Source organism: Pinus tabuliformis, chromosome X (assembly GCF_031772625.1).
Source record: "Pinus tabuliformis cultivar Carrire ecotype Pingquan chromosome X, CPIR1, whole genome shotgun sequence".
Lineage (NCBI taxonomy): Eukaryota > Viridiplantae > Streptophyta > Pinopsida > Pinales > Pinaceae > Pinus > Pinus tabuliformis.
In genome coordinates, this window is record NC_142308.1 from 1424619652 (window position 1) to 1424633002 (window position 13351).

General features: G+C 36.7%; 1 pseudogene; it reads left to right on the plus strand.

Moving 5' to 3' along the window:
• Nucleotides 1-848: 848 nt before the first annotated feature.
• The window catches only part of LOC149145377 (actin-2 pseudogene), an 83682-nt pseudogene continuing 71179 nt past the window's right edge, over nucleotides 849-13351 (plus strand).

A 13351-nucleotide genomic window follows, 5' to 3' on the forward strand; every position in this document is an offset into this window, starting at 1 on the left:
ACTCATTGTGATTTACACATCACTGGGGTTGGGGAGTAAACTTATGTAAAACTCCATAAAACTAGTTTTCACACACCCACCAATATTTCCTCCACAGTTTTCTCTTCACTACCTCGCTCTAACTTGCCCAACATGCCCAACATACAAAATGACTTTTACATCCATATTTATCTAAACATACAAATTTGACTTTAGTACATGACAAAGGAAATAATTAATACACATCATAGGTGATTTTACATAGTAAATGGTTTTCTAAACTTGAAGGTGTTGTGGAGTCTGGGCAATAGTTGCAGAGTGAATACTTGTTTACTAAACTTCATTAAATGCCTTAACTTTTGTGATGCATTGCAGAATAGTCAGCGATGTACTTCTATTCTGACTTCATTCCTTTCGCCTGCAAACAAAATTGCAGGTTTCGAATGCAAACAAAATTGCAACCCTGCAGTGGTTCACTGGGCAAGCATGGTGTTTGTCAGTGTCTTTGTAGTGGTATCATGGTGTTTGTCATTGTCTTTGTAGTGGTATGAGAGGTACATTGTGCTTAAGATTCCCAAAAAACAAGAGAGACCAAAAATTCGAGAAAAAAATCTTCATTATTTTGAAAAAGCTAGTTGCATTAAAAAAAATTCTATTGAAAAATAAAAGAAAAGAAACCGCAAACACAATCGCAACCCTGCAATTGTTGACTGGGCAAGCATGTTGTTTGTCACTGTCTTTGAAAAAATAAGCGGAAATAAGCGTGAAGTTTTTTCCTAAAAACTAATTGAATAAGCAACGCATTCCTCCACAGTGACCAAGAGCGTTGACTGTCATAGACACGTTTCTCTTCAGCGTTCCACATCACCATGGTAGAATGCGTTCCTCGGGTTAGAAAAGTAACGGCAGAGGGCTCTTCGAAAACTGGGTTCAAACGGTTAATGCTCCACGGTCTACCGCTCGTCAAAAACTTCAAACGAAATGTTCGCTCGGGTTAGAAAAAGTCACGGCAGAGGGCTCTTTGAAAACTGGGTTCAAACGGTTCATGCTTCACGTTCTGCCGCTCCTCGAAGGCTTCAAACGAAAGGTCGCTCCATGTGTTTTTAACGAAACTCAATTAAAAAAAAAAAAAAAAAACACAGCCCAAATAAATATTGTGCCCATTCCTTATTCGAATGGTTTTATTTAAAACCGGTTTTCAGAAAGGAGGATTATCCTTTTATTAAGATTATTTGTATAAGTGATTTTAAAAAGGGATTTCGTATTAATGTTTTTTATTTAAATAGAATATTATTTTTCTAGAAAAAGAGTACAACTTTGTTATTGAAATAAAAGTGTTGTATTTTTAAGAGTTTTTTTTCTAGTTTTGGAAAGAAGACTATAAAAAAGCACGGACATTTGTAGTGGGAGAAATGGCTTTCCCGAGCACTTTGTCACACAGCGTAATTATGTTTGGCAAACATTACAAGTTTTGGTGTTTGAAAATGAAGACATTCCTACAAGCCCATGAGTGTTGGGATATACTTCAGAGTACTTATGTAGAGCGACGTATGAAGCATGGGCAATCATGTCCAATAATCAAAGGAATGCAGTTACTAAACTCAGAAAGAAATAACATAGAGCGAAATGTTGGATAGAAAACTCAATGGATGACTTTATTTTCGACAAGATCATTGGAGCATCCACAACACATGAAGCTTGGGAAATCTTGAAAGTTATGTATCAAGGTAATGATATAGTGAAGATAGTTAAATTACATACATTGAGATCACACTTTGAAACCCTAAAGATGACTGGCACATAAAATGTGGATCAACTCTTCGCTAAAGTCATGGGAATAGTCAATCAGATCAAACTCATTGGTGAAACCATTTCAGATCGTAAATTTTTCCAAAAGGTCCTTCGAAATTTTCCCAAGAAATATAACGTGATTGTGGCAACCATTCTAGAATCCAAAGATTTTATAACTTCCTTAGTAGAACACTTGACTGGATCACTTCTAGCACAAGAAATAAAACTCAACTTGGTAGAAGATCCCACTGAACAAGCTTTAAAAACTCAGCTCTCTTTTGGCAAAGACAAAGGCAGAGGATATAGAGGTGGCAACAAGCGAGGTAGAGGCCAAAGCAGAGGCAGATCAAAACATCATCATGCAGCAGAGTAGTTGAGACCTCCACAAAACCAAACTCAAAGAAGCAGACCTTGGAGAAAATCTAATATCCAATGCTATTATTGCATAAAATTTGGGAACTGTAAACATGAATGCAAAAAGAAACAACCAGATCAACAAAGAGGCAATGTCCATCTCTCCAACAATGAAGGAGAATACTTTCAAACAATTTTTATTTCCTGCCATCTTTCTGAAGACACACAAAAATATGATCTTTGGTTGTTAGGAAGTGAATGCAACAATCATTTGACATGTAACAAAAATCTTCTTTCTTATCATAATTTTTCCATAACATCAGAAATTAGTCTTGGAGATCAAGTTTTCATTAAAGTTGAAGGAAAATGTATTGTCGCTATTCTTACTAAACAGAATCAACATAAATACATTCCTGATGTTTATTATGTTCCCAATATGAAGCATAACCTCATTAGTGTACGACAATTGATGGAACATAGTTATGATGTAATATTTTCAGGGAAAACATATTATATTTATGACAATTTTCCCAAAAGAAGACTGATAGCGAAGGTTGAAAAAACCAAGAATAAGATATTTCCTTTGACTCTTAGAAGTCAAAATCTCTCATAGTCTTTAGCCCACAATGTGTCAAGAATACACAATTGTCATTGATCTCACTACTATGAATGAAAAGGACCGAGGTTTTGAAATTTGTGTTCTTTCCAAGCATAAAATAGATAGATTTCCCACATATTCCTCTAGAGCAAAAGAGCCTTTATTGCTTGTTCATATAGATTTATTTTGTCCAATGCAGACACAGTCCATTGGTTGTAGTATTTATTTTTTGACATTCATTGATGATTAGAGCAAGAAGACATGGGTGTATTTTCTCAAAAATAAATAAGATATATTCTCAAGGTTCAAAGAATTCAAAGCATAAGTAGAAAAGTAGAGTGGAAATCCCTTGAAAGTACTCATATCCGATAGAGGAGGAGATCACACCTCAAATGACTTCAAAGATTTTTGTCGACAACAAGGAATCATAATGTAGAACACAACAAGATATACTCCACAACAGTGGAGTCGCAGAAAGGAAAAATCAGTCGATCATGAACATGGCCAGATGTATGCTTTGTGAGAAGAAGTTTTCAAATAATTATTGGGTTGAAGCAGTTTTGATAGCAGTGTATGTACTCAACAGATCTTCAACAACCAGTCTCCAAGATACAGTACCTCAAGAAGCATGGGATGGTAAAAAGGTAAATGTATCTCACTTCAGAATTTTTTTATCAGTAGAATTTTCACATGTTCCTAAGAAGCTAAGAAAGAAGCTTGATGATAGTAGTGAAAGATGTATTTTCATAGGATATAGTGAGCAGTCAAAGGCCTCAAGAATTTATAATCCAATTACCAGGAAGTTTATTTTAAGAAGAGATGTAAATTTTTTTGAAATTAAATCTTGGTCTGATCAAGTTGATGAAGCTTCAAATCAGTATTTTTATCCACCACAACCATGACCAAGATTGGAGGTTGAAGACGATCCATACCATTCTTAAAATGGTACATCTTCAAGCAGTGAATCCACTAGTGATTCAATATTTTCAAAAGACAATCAAAAAATAAGAAGCATCAGAGAAATATATGAGTAGAAGAATGAGTTTGATCAACATAATGTGTTTTCATTTCTCTCATCTCAACCAACTCATTTCAAAGAAGAAGTTACATAAAAGCATTGGGTAGATGCAATGAACCAAGAAATTCCTGCCATAGAGAAGAATCAGACTTAGGAATTAGCTAATCTCCCTAGAGACAAACCCAGAATTGGTTTAAAATGGGTATATAAGACCAAACTAAACGAAAAAGGAGAGATTCAGAAACATAAGGAAAGGCTTGTTGCCAAAGGATTCGCACAACAGTTTGGTGTCGATTATTGTAAAACCTTTGCTGTAGTAGCAAGGTTAGACACTATCAAAACCATTTTTCCCACAAAATATCAACACAAACGGATAGTCTATCAGCTTGATGTAAAATTTGCTTTCCTAAATGGTATATTGCATGAAGAATTTTATATAGAGAAGTCTCCTAGTTTTGAAGTTCCACGACAGGAGCATAAGGTATATATATTGAAGAAAGATTTTTATTGTTTGAAAAAAACTCTAAGAGCTTGGTACAAACGCATTAACACATATTTGATCAAAAGTGGTTTTCACAAAAGCAGTCATCAGCCAACTTTGTATACCAAAATTCATGAAGGTAAAATTCTTATTGTATGCCTTTATGCAGATGATCTTCTTTATACTGGAAATATGATGTTAGAAGAATTAAAAGTTGCAATGCAAACACTGTTTGACATGGCAAATATAGGGCTCATGAAATACTTCTTAGGCATTAAAATTCACTAACTTTCTAATGGCTTTTTTGTTATTCAACAAAATTATGTCACTATTGTCATCCAAAAGTTCAGAATGACCAATTGCAAACCTGTAGATACACCAATTCTTCAAGGAACAAAACTAAGCGAAGAAGATGTAGCACCACCAGTTGACTCCACACTGTATAAATGTCTAGTTGGTAGTTTGTTGTCTCTAACTCCAATTAGACCTGAAATTATGTTTGCAACTATTTTTGTCTCCAAGTTTATGCGGTCACCTAAGATCACTCATTGGAACGTTGCAAAAAGGATCTTAAGGTATATTGTAGGAACAATAGACTATGGTTTTTTCTATACACATTCTGAAATTTTTTCACTTTCGGGTTATAAAACAGTGATTATGTAGGGAATTTAGATGATGGCAAAATCACCTCAGGGTATGTTTTTCATCTTAGGACCAATGTTTTTCATCTTAGGACCAATTCGATTTCACGGGCGTCCAAGAAATAGTCAATCATTTCAATATGTTCTGTAGAGGAAGAATATGTAGTAGCAAATTCAGCAGCTTGTCAAGCAGTGCGGTTGAGACGATTATTAAAAGATATTAAAAATGTTCTGAAAGAGCCAAATCCAATTTAATGTGATAATAGTTCAACAATTTCTTTCTCAAAAAATAATGTTTTCCACAAAAAAAGTAAGCACATTGACACACATTTTCATTTCTTCTACGAGCTTGTCAATGATAGGGACATCATACTTGTTTTTTGTGGTTCCAAAGATCAATTAGCAGAGATTTTGACAAAGCCATTGGGAAATAATATATTTGAATTTCAAAGAGAAAAACTAGGCATTGTAAGTGCCTCTACATGTAACAATTGATATTAAGAGGGGATATTGAGATATTAATCTCACTATCTACTATGTGTCATTATATTTAATTCTCTTGTCTGCTAGGTGTTGTACACAATTCAATCTCAATTTAGTTTTACTTCAGTTTAGTCAAGTTCTACTCTAGTCATTTACCATTGATGTTTTCAATGTAATCTATTTAAATTTTTTAATATTGAAAAGATAAATCTTTCCCCCACTTTTCGTTTTTGATTCTTTGGCATTTCAACCATATTGAAAGCGTGCCTGATATTTTAAGTTCTTGAACTCGCGTAGCGATTAAAAGTATTGAGTTTAATTCTTTTGCTTTAACAACTGTTGGTTTTCGATTTCAGAGCTTCTCAATATTTTTCCCCATAAATTGGACAGTGAGTTGAATTTTAATTACTGTGTGTTCTAGTAAGTTCTTTAAAGCCTTCAAAATAAATATCTTTTAATTATTTTATTTCGTGAATATTGGAATTTATCGTAGTATTTGTTTTAACGTTCACAATTTCTAAAGTCGTCTATAGAACAATTCTCTATTTTTTCAGGTTGCCTTCATTGGTAAATAATATTTTTATTTTAATGTTGAATTTTATCATGGAAAATATCAAATTTGTAAAGCATACTTTCTTTAGAATATAAAATTTTAAGAAAATTTTGTCTTCAATGAGTTTGATCATCATGCTTGATCAATAATATATATAATTCCTTAGTTATCTAATATATATTAGATAAATAAGGAAATATATATATGGAAGGATATATGAATTTTTTTTTTGTCAAGTTGTTTGACTTTTATAGAGATTGCATTAGGCTTGACTTGTGGTTTGAGAAACCATAATTCAGGGGCATCTAATGTGTGAAAATCACCTGAGATCACAGTAAGACTAGGCCACATCAACCCTTAACATTGCTAGATTTTTGCGCACAAAGTTTTTAATGAGTAACTTTCACATCACAAAATGGCTTAAAAATACACCTCATCACTATCTATTCTACACCCCACCGAAATTATTAACTAAATATATTAATAAATTTGAGTATTGAAATATTTTAGTTAAGCCATATATCCACATACTTTTTAAAGGTGAGAAAAATATAAATATCACTTACTTGAGTTACGTACAAATATAAGATTTTTGGAATATTATTAATATTTTATAATAATTATTAATTAAAATAACCTCATATATACACTATTTTTAACCATAAATTATATTGTTTTTTATTTAATCAATAATGAATTAATCTAAAAAATATATGCATATTTTACACAACTCCTGAATTGTATAATACACAATTAGCAAGCCTAAAGTTTAGCATAACATAACACTTATATTAATTCGGGTCTAAGCCTCCTTACACTCGCTGACACCATACACCACAATGTGTCCCATTATATAATGATGGTATCACTAGAATCAATCGGTATAACAACATGGAAGAGAGAGACATTGACTCAACCACAACTCACTTACATTAGAAAACAATGACTTCTAGAAAAACACCTCCTAACTCACTTAGACATAACAACTGAGAATACAACTCAACAAACATATCACATTTCCATTTCTACACTATTCTAACATCCCCCCTTAATGGAGAAATGAATTTGCTACAATACATGAACAAAAATGCCCTCTGATCTAAGTCTCAACTAAGCTTACAAATATGACTCAAATATTTCATTTTGACTTTCTTTGCTTGAACATGTTGATGAAATTTCTTCTTGAACGTGTTGTTCCAAACTCTGACTCTTTCAACCTATTTAGTCTTCTTCCTACTCCAGATTATGAACTTTGGATATAGCTTCTAATTGCAACTAGGATGATGACAATGCATTTCAACAAGTTCATTTTCATCATTAATAGTTCCTTGTTCATTGGAAAGCTCCAACATCAATCCATAATTAAGTTTAATCTCTTTAGGACTAGAATAGATGAAAATTTCATTAACTTCTTCATTTCCTATCATCCATGTTTTCTTCAACATTCATTACTGCAACTTATATGGAGACTTCATAAAAACATGGTGTTTCAATTCATTCTTCAAACAAACTGAATTCTTCTTCAAATTTTGTTGCTTCTTCATGGTTTCTGCTAATATTTGCACATTGAGAAACATTTATGAAATTTTGTTGATGGTGCTGGACCCGCCAACATCTGGGCATCTCCCTGGTATGAAGTCCCAACTAAACCTCGCACTGTTTGGTGTAGGAGTCCTATTCGATACGATGGCCTGGTTGCCATTATATTAAAGATATGCCTTAGATCTTGCTTGTAAAAATGTGAGAGTGGTCTACTTTGTCTTCGAGTAGCGAGGTTCGCATGCCTGGTGATTGATAGTGCTACTTGTGTCAATGTGTTTTCATCACAGAGAGAGAGGGTGGGAGTGAGTCCCAAGTCGGATGGGAGGAAACCCAACTCTGTTAGGAACACACAACACAATAGGATGTGCAAAAATTTGGGAGGAGGAATCCACACCGATGCGACAGTGACAACAAACAAGGGAAGATAGCATGTGCAACAATCAACGGGAAATCCAAGTGAGCACAATGGTCATTATAGTAAGTTTATGTGAAAGGTTTTTTCTGATGTTCGGGAGGTAACCAACATGGGCAAGACATCGTTAACAACTTATACAACACATTTTCATTAATATATATGTGTTAGAATAGTTGAATGAATCCAAGTGGTAAACACGGATTAAAGAAACATGTATTACAAGTGTTCAAGACGAATCTTGCAAACAGTTACAGAACATGTGCAAAAATGTGTTGGCTTGTTAGCAGACTTCTCAATTAAGTGAAATTTCCAAGACACGTTGATACACCATACATCACTAACCCCATGGAAAGGGGCATTGAAGCCACTGCTTAATCCTCAAATAAAATATTATAGAGTCTCAAGGCTATGTGGAAGGAGCCAAGGTGAAAAGTCCTTCGCATGTACAAATGAGGGTTATTTATAACCAAGGGTGAAACTGACCCTTATGATTGTTCAACTTCCCTCATGATTGTTTGACTTACATGGCTCTTCATATTACACGTGCGTCTCCTGGATTTCCATGTTACATGACATTGATCAAAAATATGGTCCACAATATTGACGTGGATGACATGACTCATGACAAGACTCGACATAACAATGCTGATACATCCATGCTATTGCAGGTGTGCATGTCGAGCTGCAGTGTTGTTTGGTGATGGATGTCCTCATGGTGTGTCACAGCTTCACCTCCACATGGAAGGGTGCACAAAGGCTTCGATGGTCGTTGGTTTTACTTGATGTTGCATTCGTACGTTTCTCCTTACTTGTATGTTGGCATGCTTCACAGGTTCGTTCATTTGCGAAAAGTGTATGTTCATCCATCTATCCATCCGCGAACACATGTTCATTCATCTGTCCGTCTGCGAACACATATTTGCATGATCTTCCATTCGCGAACACATCTGCATCGTTTGTTCGTCCATTCACAAACATGTCCTTTTGAATGTACTCCTTTTATTCATCCCATCTGTCATCACGCCATGTTTATTCATGTACCTATATCTGCATTCACTCATGACGAGACGACATAAAATCCATAAAACTCCTAGTCTATTATGATGCATGATCATTTCAGATGCAGGTGGTCGGTAGAGAGGACAAGGCTACGAAACTGTGTGAAGCAATTCTCGAGCTCGGATGCGAGATCCAAGCACTACGGGGAAAAATATGCAGAAGTCAATGGGAGACGGTGATGGGCAATCTAGATCGGCGGTGACTATCCATGAGATCTGGCTTAGCTAGAGGAAAAAAAAGTCTTCAAAATTTCTGGAGGGAGCAGGTAGTGGGAGCTTGGCAGCAAAAACTGCACACTTCCTAGAGGGAGTTGGTAGCGGGCCATGCGAGCTTGAAAACAAAAAATGTGCAATTCCTGGAGGGAGATGGCAATGGGCTGGTGGGAGATACTAGCTGGAAAAAATGTGCTGATGTTGGGAGGCTAACCTGTTGACCACCTCTGTAGTTTCTGAGCTAAACGGACTGTTGGGCAGAAAAGGTCTTGCTCATGAAATCTGTGCAATTTTCTGGGTGAGCAGCTGATTGGTTGACCAATGGGATGGATGGCAAAACTGTGCAATTTTCTTAGGGAGACAGGGATGGGCACTAGGTGTTTGTCCGACCTCTCTTCACAATTTTCTTAGTCAGCGGAGCAGACATGGCTTACATGTTATGCTCTTGACCTGCAAGAAGATGCCAGAATACCAAATATACGAAGAAACACAACCCAGAACACAAAACAAAATGAGAAATAACAGCATGTATTTTATTATTCAGAGATGAAAGTAATGTTCACTTGCCTCTTCGAGGGGGAAACCTCCAATAGAGGAGGGCTCAATTACAAAATAAGACACGACACTCCTCAATGGGGAGTCTCTATCCTTTATATAGGATGCATACATGCAATACCATGGGTCAATGCCATGGTTCTTTTAATACCATCTATCTAATGCCATGGCTCGTTTGCAACTAACTGTGGTCCCTTTATTTAAATGCAAGTCGACCATTTACAATTATTAATATTGTATTTATTGTCTCTTTCACTAACTATAACTATGACTCGACGCTATTACATAAATAAGGGGGTTAGGATTGGACCCTAACATGCCCTCCGCCATAAAAAAAAACTTGTCCTCAAGGTTGAAGCTACAGAAACTACTAAAGAATAGTGGCTGGTTCCCAAGTCACATCTTCTGGAGAGGTGTTTTTCCACTTGACGAGGACTTCCTTGATCATGCAGCCACACAGATGTCATTCTCGCGTGTCAAGGACATGTTTAGGTTAGAGCTAGATTGAACCTTCTTCATCCAATTCAGGTAGACGGGTTTGAATTCTGCAATTTTCCCCCACCACTTTCTTGAGGCATCATACATGGAAGACGGGATGGATTTTTGCAGTGGGCGGCAAGGCTTGTAGGGTACTTATCCAATGAGCTAAAGGATTTGGTAAAGTTTGTAAAATTTTGGAGATTATTTCTGATGTCCATTGTCTTTGAGTGATGTTTTCTTGTATGGTTGCAGCCTCAAGTATACATGATCCCCTTCTTGAAATGTGCACTCTAAACAATGTTGATTTGCCTATTGATTCATGCGATTATAAGTTTGATGGAGATTACCTTTGATATGGGCTAGCGTGGTTTCATGTTTCTATAGGAGTTGATCCACTGCTTGCACCTTAGAGCATCCAGGGATATAAGAAGAAGGTGAAGGGAGGAGTTGACCATAAATTGCTTCATATGGAGTCATCTTGGTGGTGGCATGATAGTTAGTATTATACCACCATTCAGCTAGAGGTTACCACTATACCCATTGATTTTGCTTTTATGAAGTGAAGCAGCTGGGGTAGGTCTCTAGACATTTGTTGATTGCTTCAGTTTGACCATCAGTTTGGGGATGATAGGAAGTACTTAGTTATATTTGGATGTCTTGTAGCTTTAAAGTTTCTTTCCAAAATTCACTGGTGAAGAGTGGGTCACGATTAGACACAATGGAAGTGGGCATGCCATGCAATTTGAAGATCTCATCCATGAAAGATTGAGCCACCAAAGTGGGGGTAAATGGGTGGGGTAGGGCGCCAAAATGTGCATACTTAGAAAGTCTATCCACAACCACCATGATGACTAACTTTTTTCTTGACTTCAGAAGATCAGTAATGAAATCCATAGAAACATCCATCAAGATTAAGGCAAGGATGGGCAATGGTTGTAAAGTACCTGAGGACTTGACTGTTTTTCCTTTATCCTGCTGACACACATAACATTCAGTTACAAAAGTAAGAATCTCAGTTTTCATGCCTATCCAAAAGAAGTAGTAATGAGTGCGAGCATAAGTCTTCTGAAAGCCTGCATGGCTTACAGTGGGAGATGAGTGAAGCTCTGCCAAAATGCATGTTTTGAGGGTGGATGTTGGTGATATCACTACTCTATCCTTGTAGAGAATAATCTTATCCTTCCAAGAGTAGCCCACTGTGGAATTAAGATCTTTTGACAAGTTATTAATGAGTTGGGAGAGCGAAGGATGTGAAAACCATTCCTTGTGGGCTTCTTCAATCCAATCTAGAATGGGAAGAGAGATTTCTAGTAGGGTGTTGTCCTCCTCAAATTGGCGTGATAAAGCATCTACTATGACATTTTCGCGCCCTTTCTTGTAAATTATCTCATAATCATATCCCAGGATTTTGGCTAGCCATTTATTTTCATGTGGCGAGGATAGTCGTTGCTCCAAAAAATATTTGACGCTTTGATGGTCTGTGCGGATTTGGAAACGTCACCCCAATAGGTATGGTCTCCAGGTATCCACTACATGTAATATGGCCATCATCTCCTTCTCATATGTAGATTGTCTCAAATGTTTCCCACTTAGTTGTTGGCTGGTGAAGGCCAAGGGTCGACCTTCCTACGTTAAGACAACCCCAATACCCGTACTTGAAATATCACATTCAATCACAAAAGATTTGGTTAAGTCAGGTAGTGCTAATATGGGAGTGGAACACATGGCCTGTTTAAGAAACATAAACACCTGTTTTGCTTCATCAATCTATAGGAATGAATTTTTCTTGAGAAGGTGAGTGAGGGGTCTAGCACCGCGACCATAATTGTGGATAAATTTGCGATAGTAGCTGGTGAGACCCAAGAATCCTCTCAAACTCTTCAAGGTCTTTGGTTGGCGCTAATCCTGCATTGCATGGATGTTTTTGGGATCCACCCTGACACCTTCACGCCCCACAATGTGGCCCAAATACTCGACTTCTTCCATGCCAAAAGAGAACTTGGACAATTTGACAAATAATTTATGCTTCTGGATAAGTTGCAAGAGAAGGTATACATGCTGAAGATGTTTTTCCCAAGTGAGGCTATAGATAAGTATGCCATCAATGAAAACAAGGACAAAGTTTCTAAGATATATTTTGAGCAGGTGATTCATGAGGATCTGAAAAGTGGATGGGGCATTACGGAGACCAAATGGCGTGACCGAAAATTCATAATGGCCTTCATGAGTCCGGAAAGCAGTCTTGGAAATGTCTACTTCTTTCATGTGTATTTGGTGATAGCCTGAGTGAAGATATAGATTAGTAAAGAATTGAACACCATTTAGTTCATCCATTAAATCATCGACCATCGGAATAGGGAATTTATCTTTAACCATAAGCTTTTTGAGTGCTGTGAATTTTGGAAACATGCGCCATTCTCCATATTTCTTGAGCACCATGACCATAGGTGATGAATAAGGACTCATGTTAGGACGAATGACACCGTTTTCCAGGAGTTCCTTGATGATTTTTTCAATTTCATTCTTTTGGGAGAAAGGGTATCTATATGGGCGCACATTCAGTGTTTGTGCCCCTGGGACCGAAGTGATGCTATGATCATGTTCCCCTCTAGTGGGTGGAAGCTCGTGAGGTTTGTCAAAGACCTACGGGTGGCTGTTTAAGACATGTTACATCTCATGATGAATATGAAGAGGAGTGGGCTCAATGGTCTGGATGGCATTAAATTGGGTGATAATTCCATGGTGGCCCTTTTTTAACAACTTTTCCATTCAATGTGAGTTGATGATAGAAGGAGTACCTTCCTGGAGTCCGTGGAGGGTATGCATGTTTTAATTCTGCTTAAAGCTCATATATAACTCCAAGAAATCCATTGTGATTGGGCCTAGTGTGCGGAGCCATTCAGCACCCAAGGAAATGTCACAACCACCCATGTTGATGGCAAACATGTGGGTCTTTTCGTGGTAATCTCCCATCTGAAGTTCGATATTTTCACAACGACCTTCACATTTCATTGTCCCCCCATCAACAATCTCGACCTAGAAATTAGAGACTTCTCTCACAAAACAATGAATACCTTTGTGACTCTCTGATGGATAAAGTTATGCATTCTGCCAGTATCAATCAATACTACTACTGGGTGATGTTTATAAAACCTCTGATGTTGAGAGTTTGTGGAGAAGAAATGCCTAC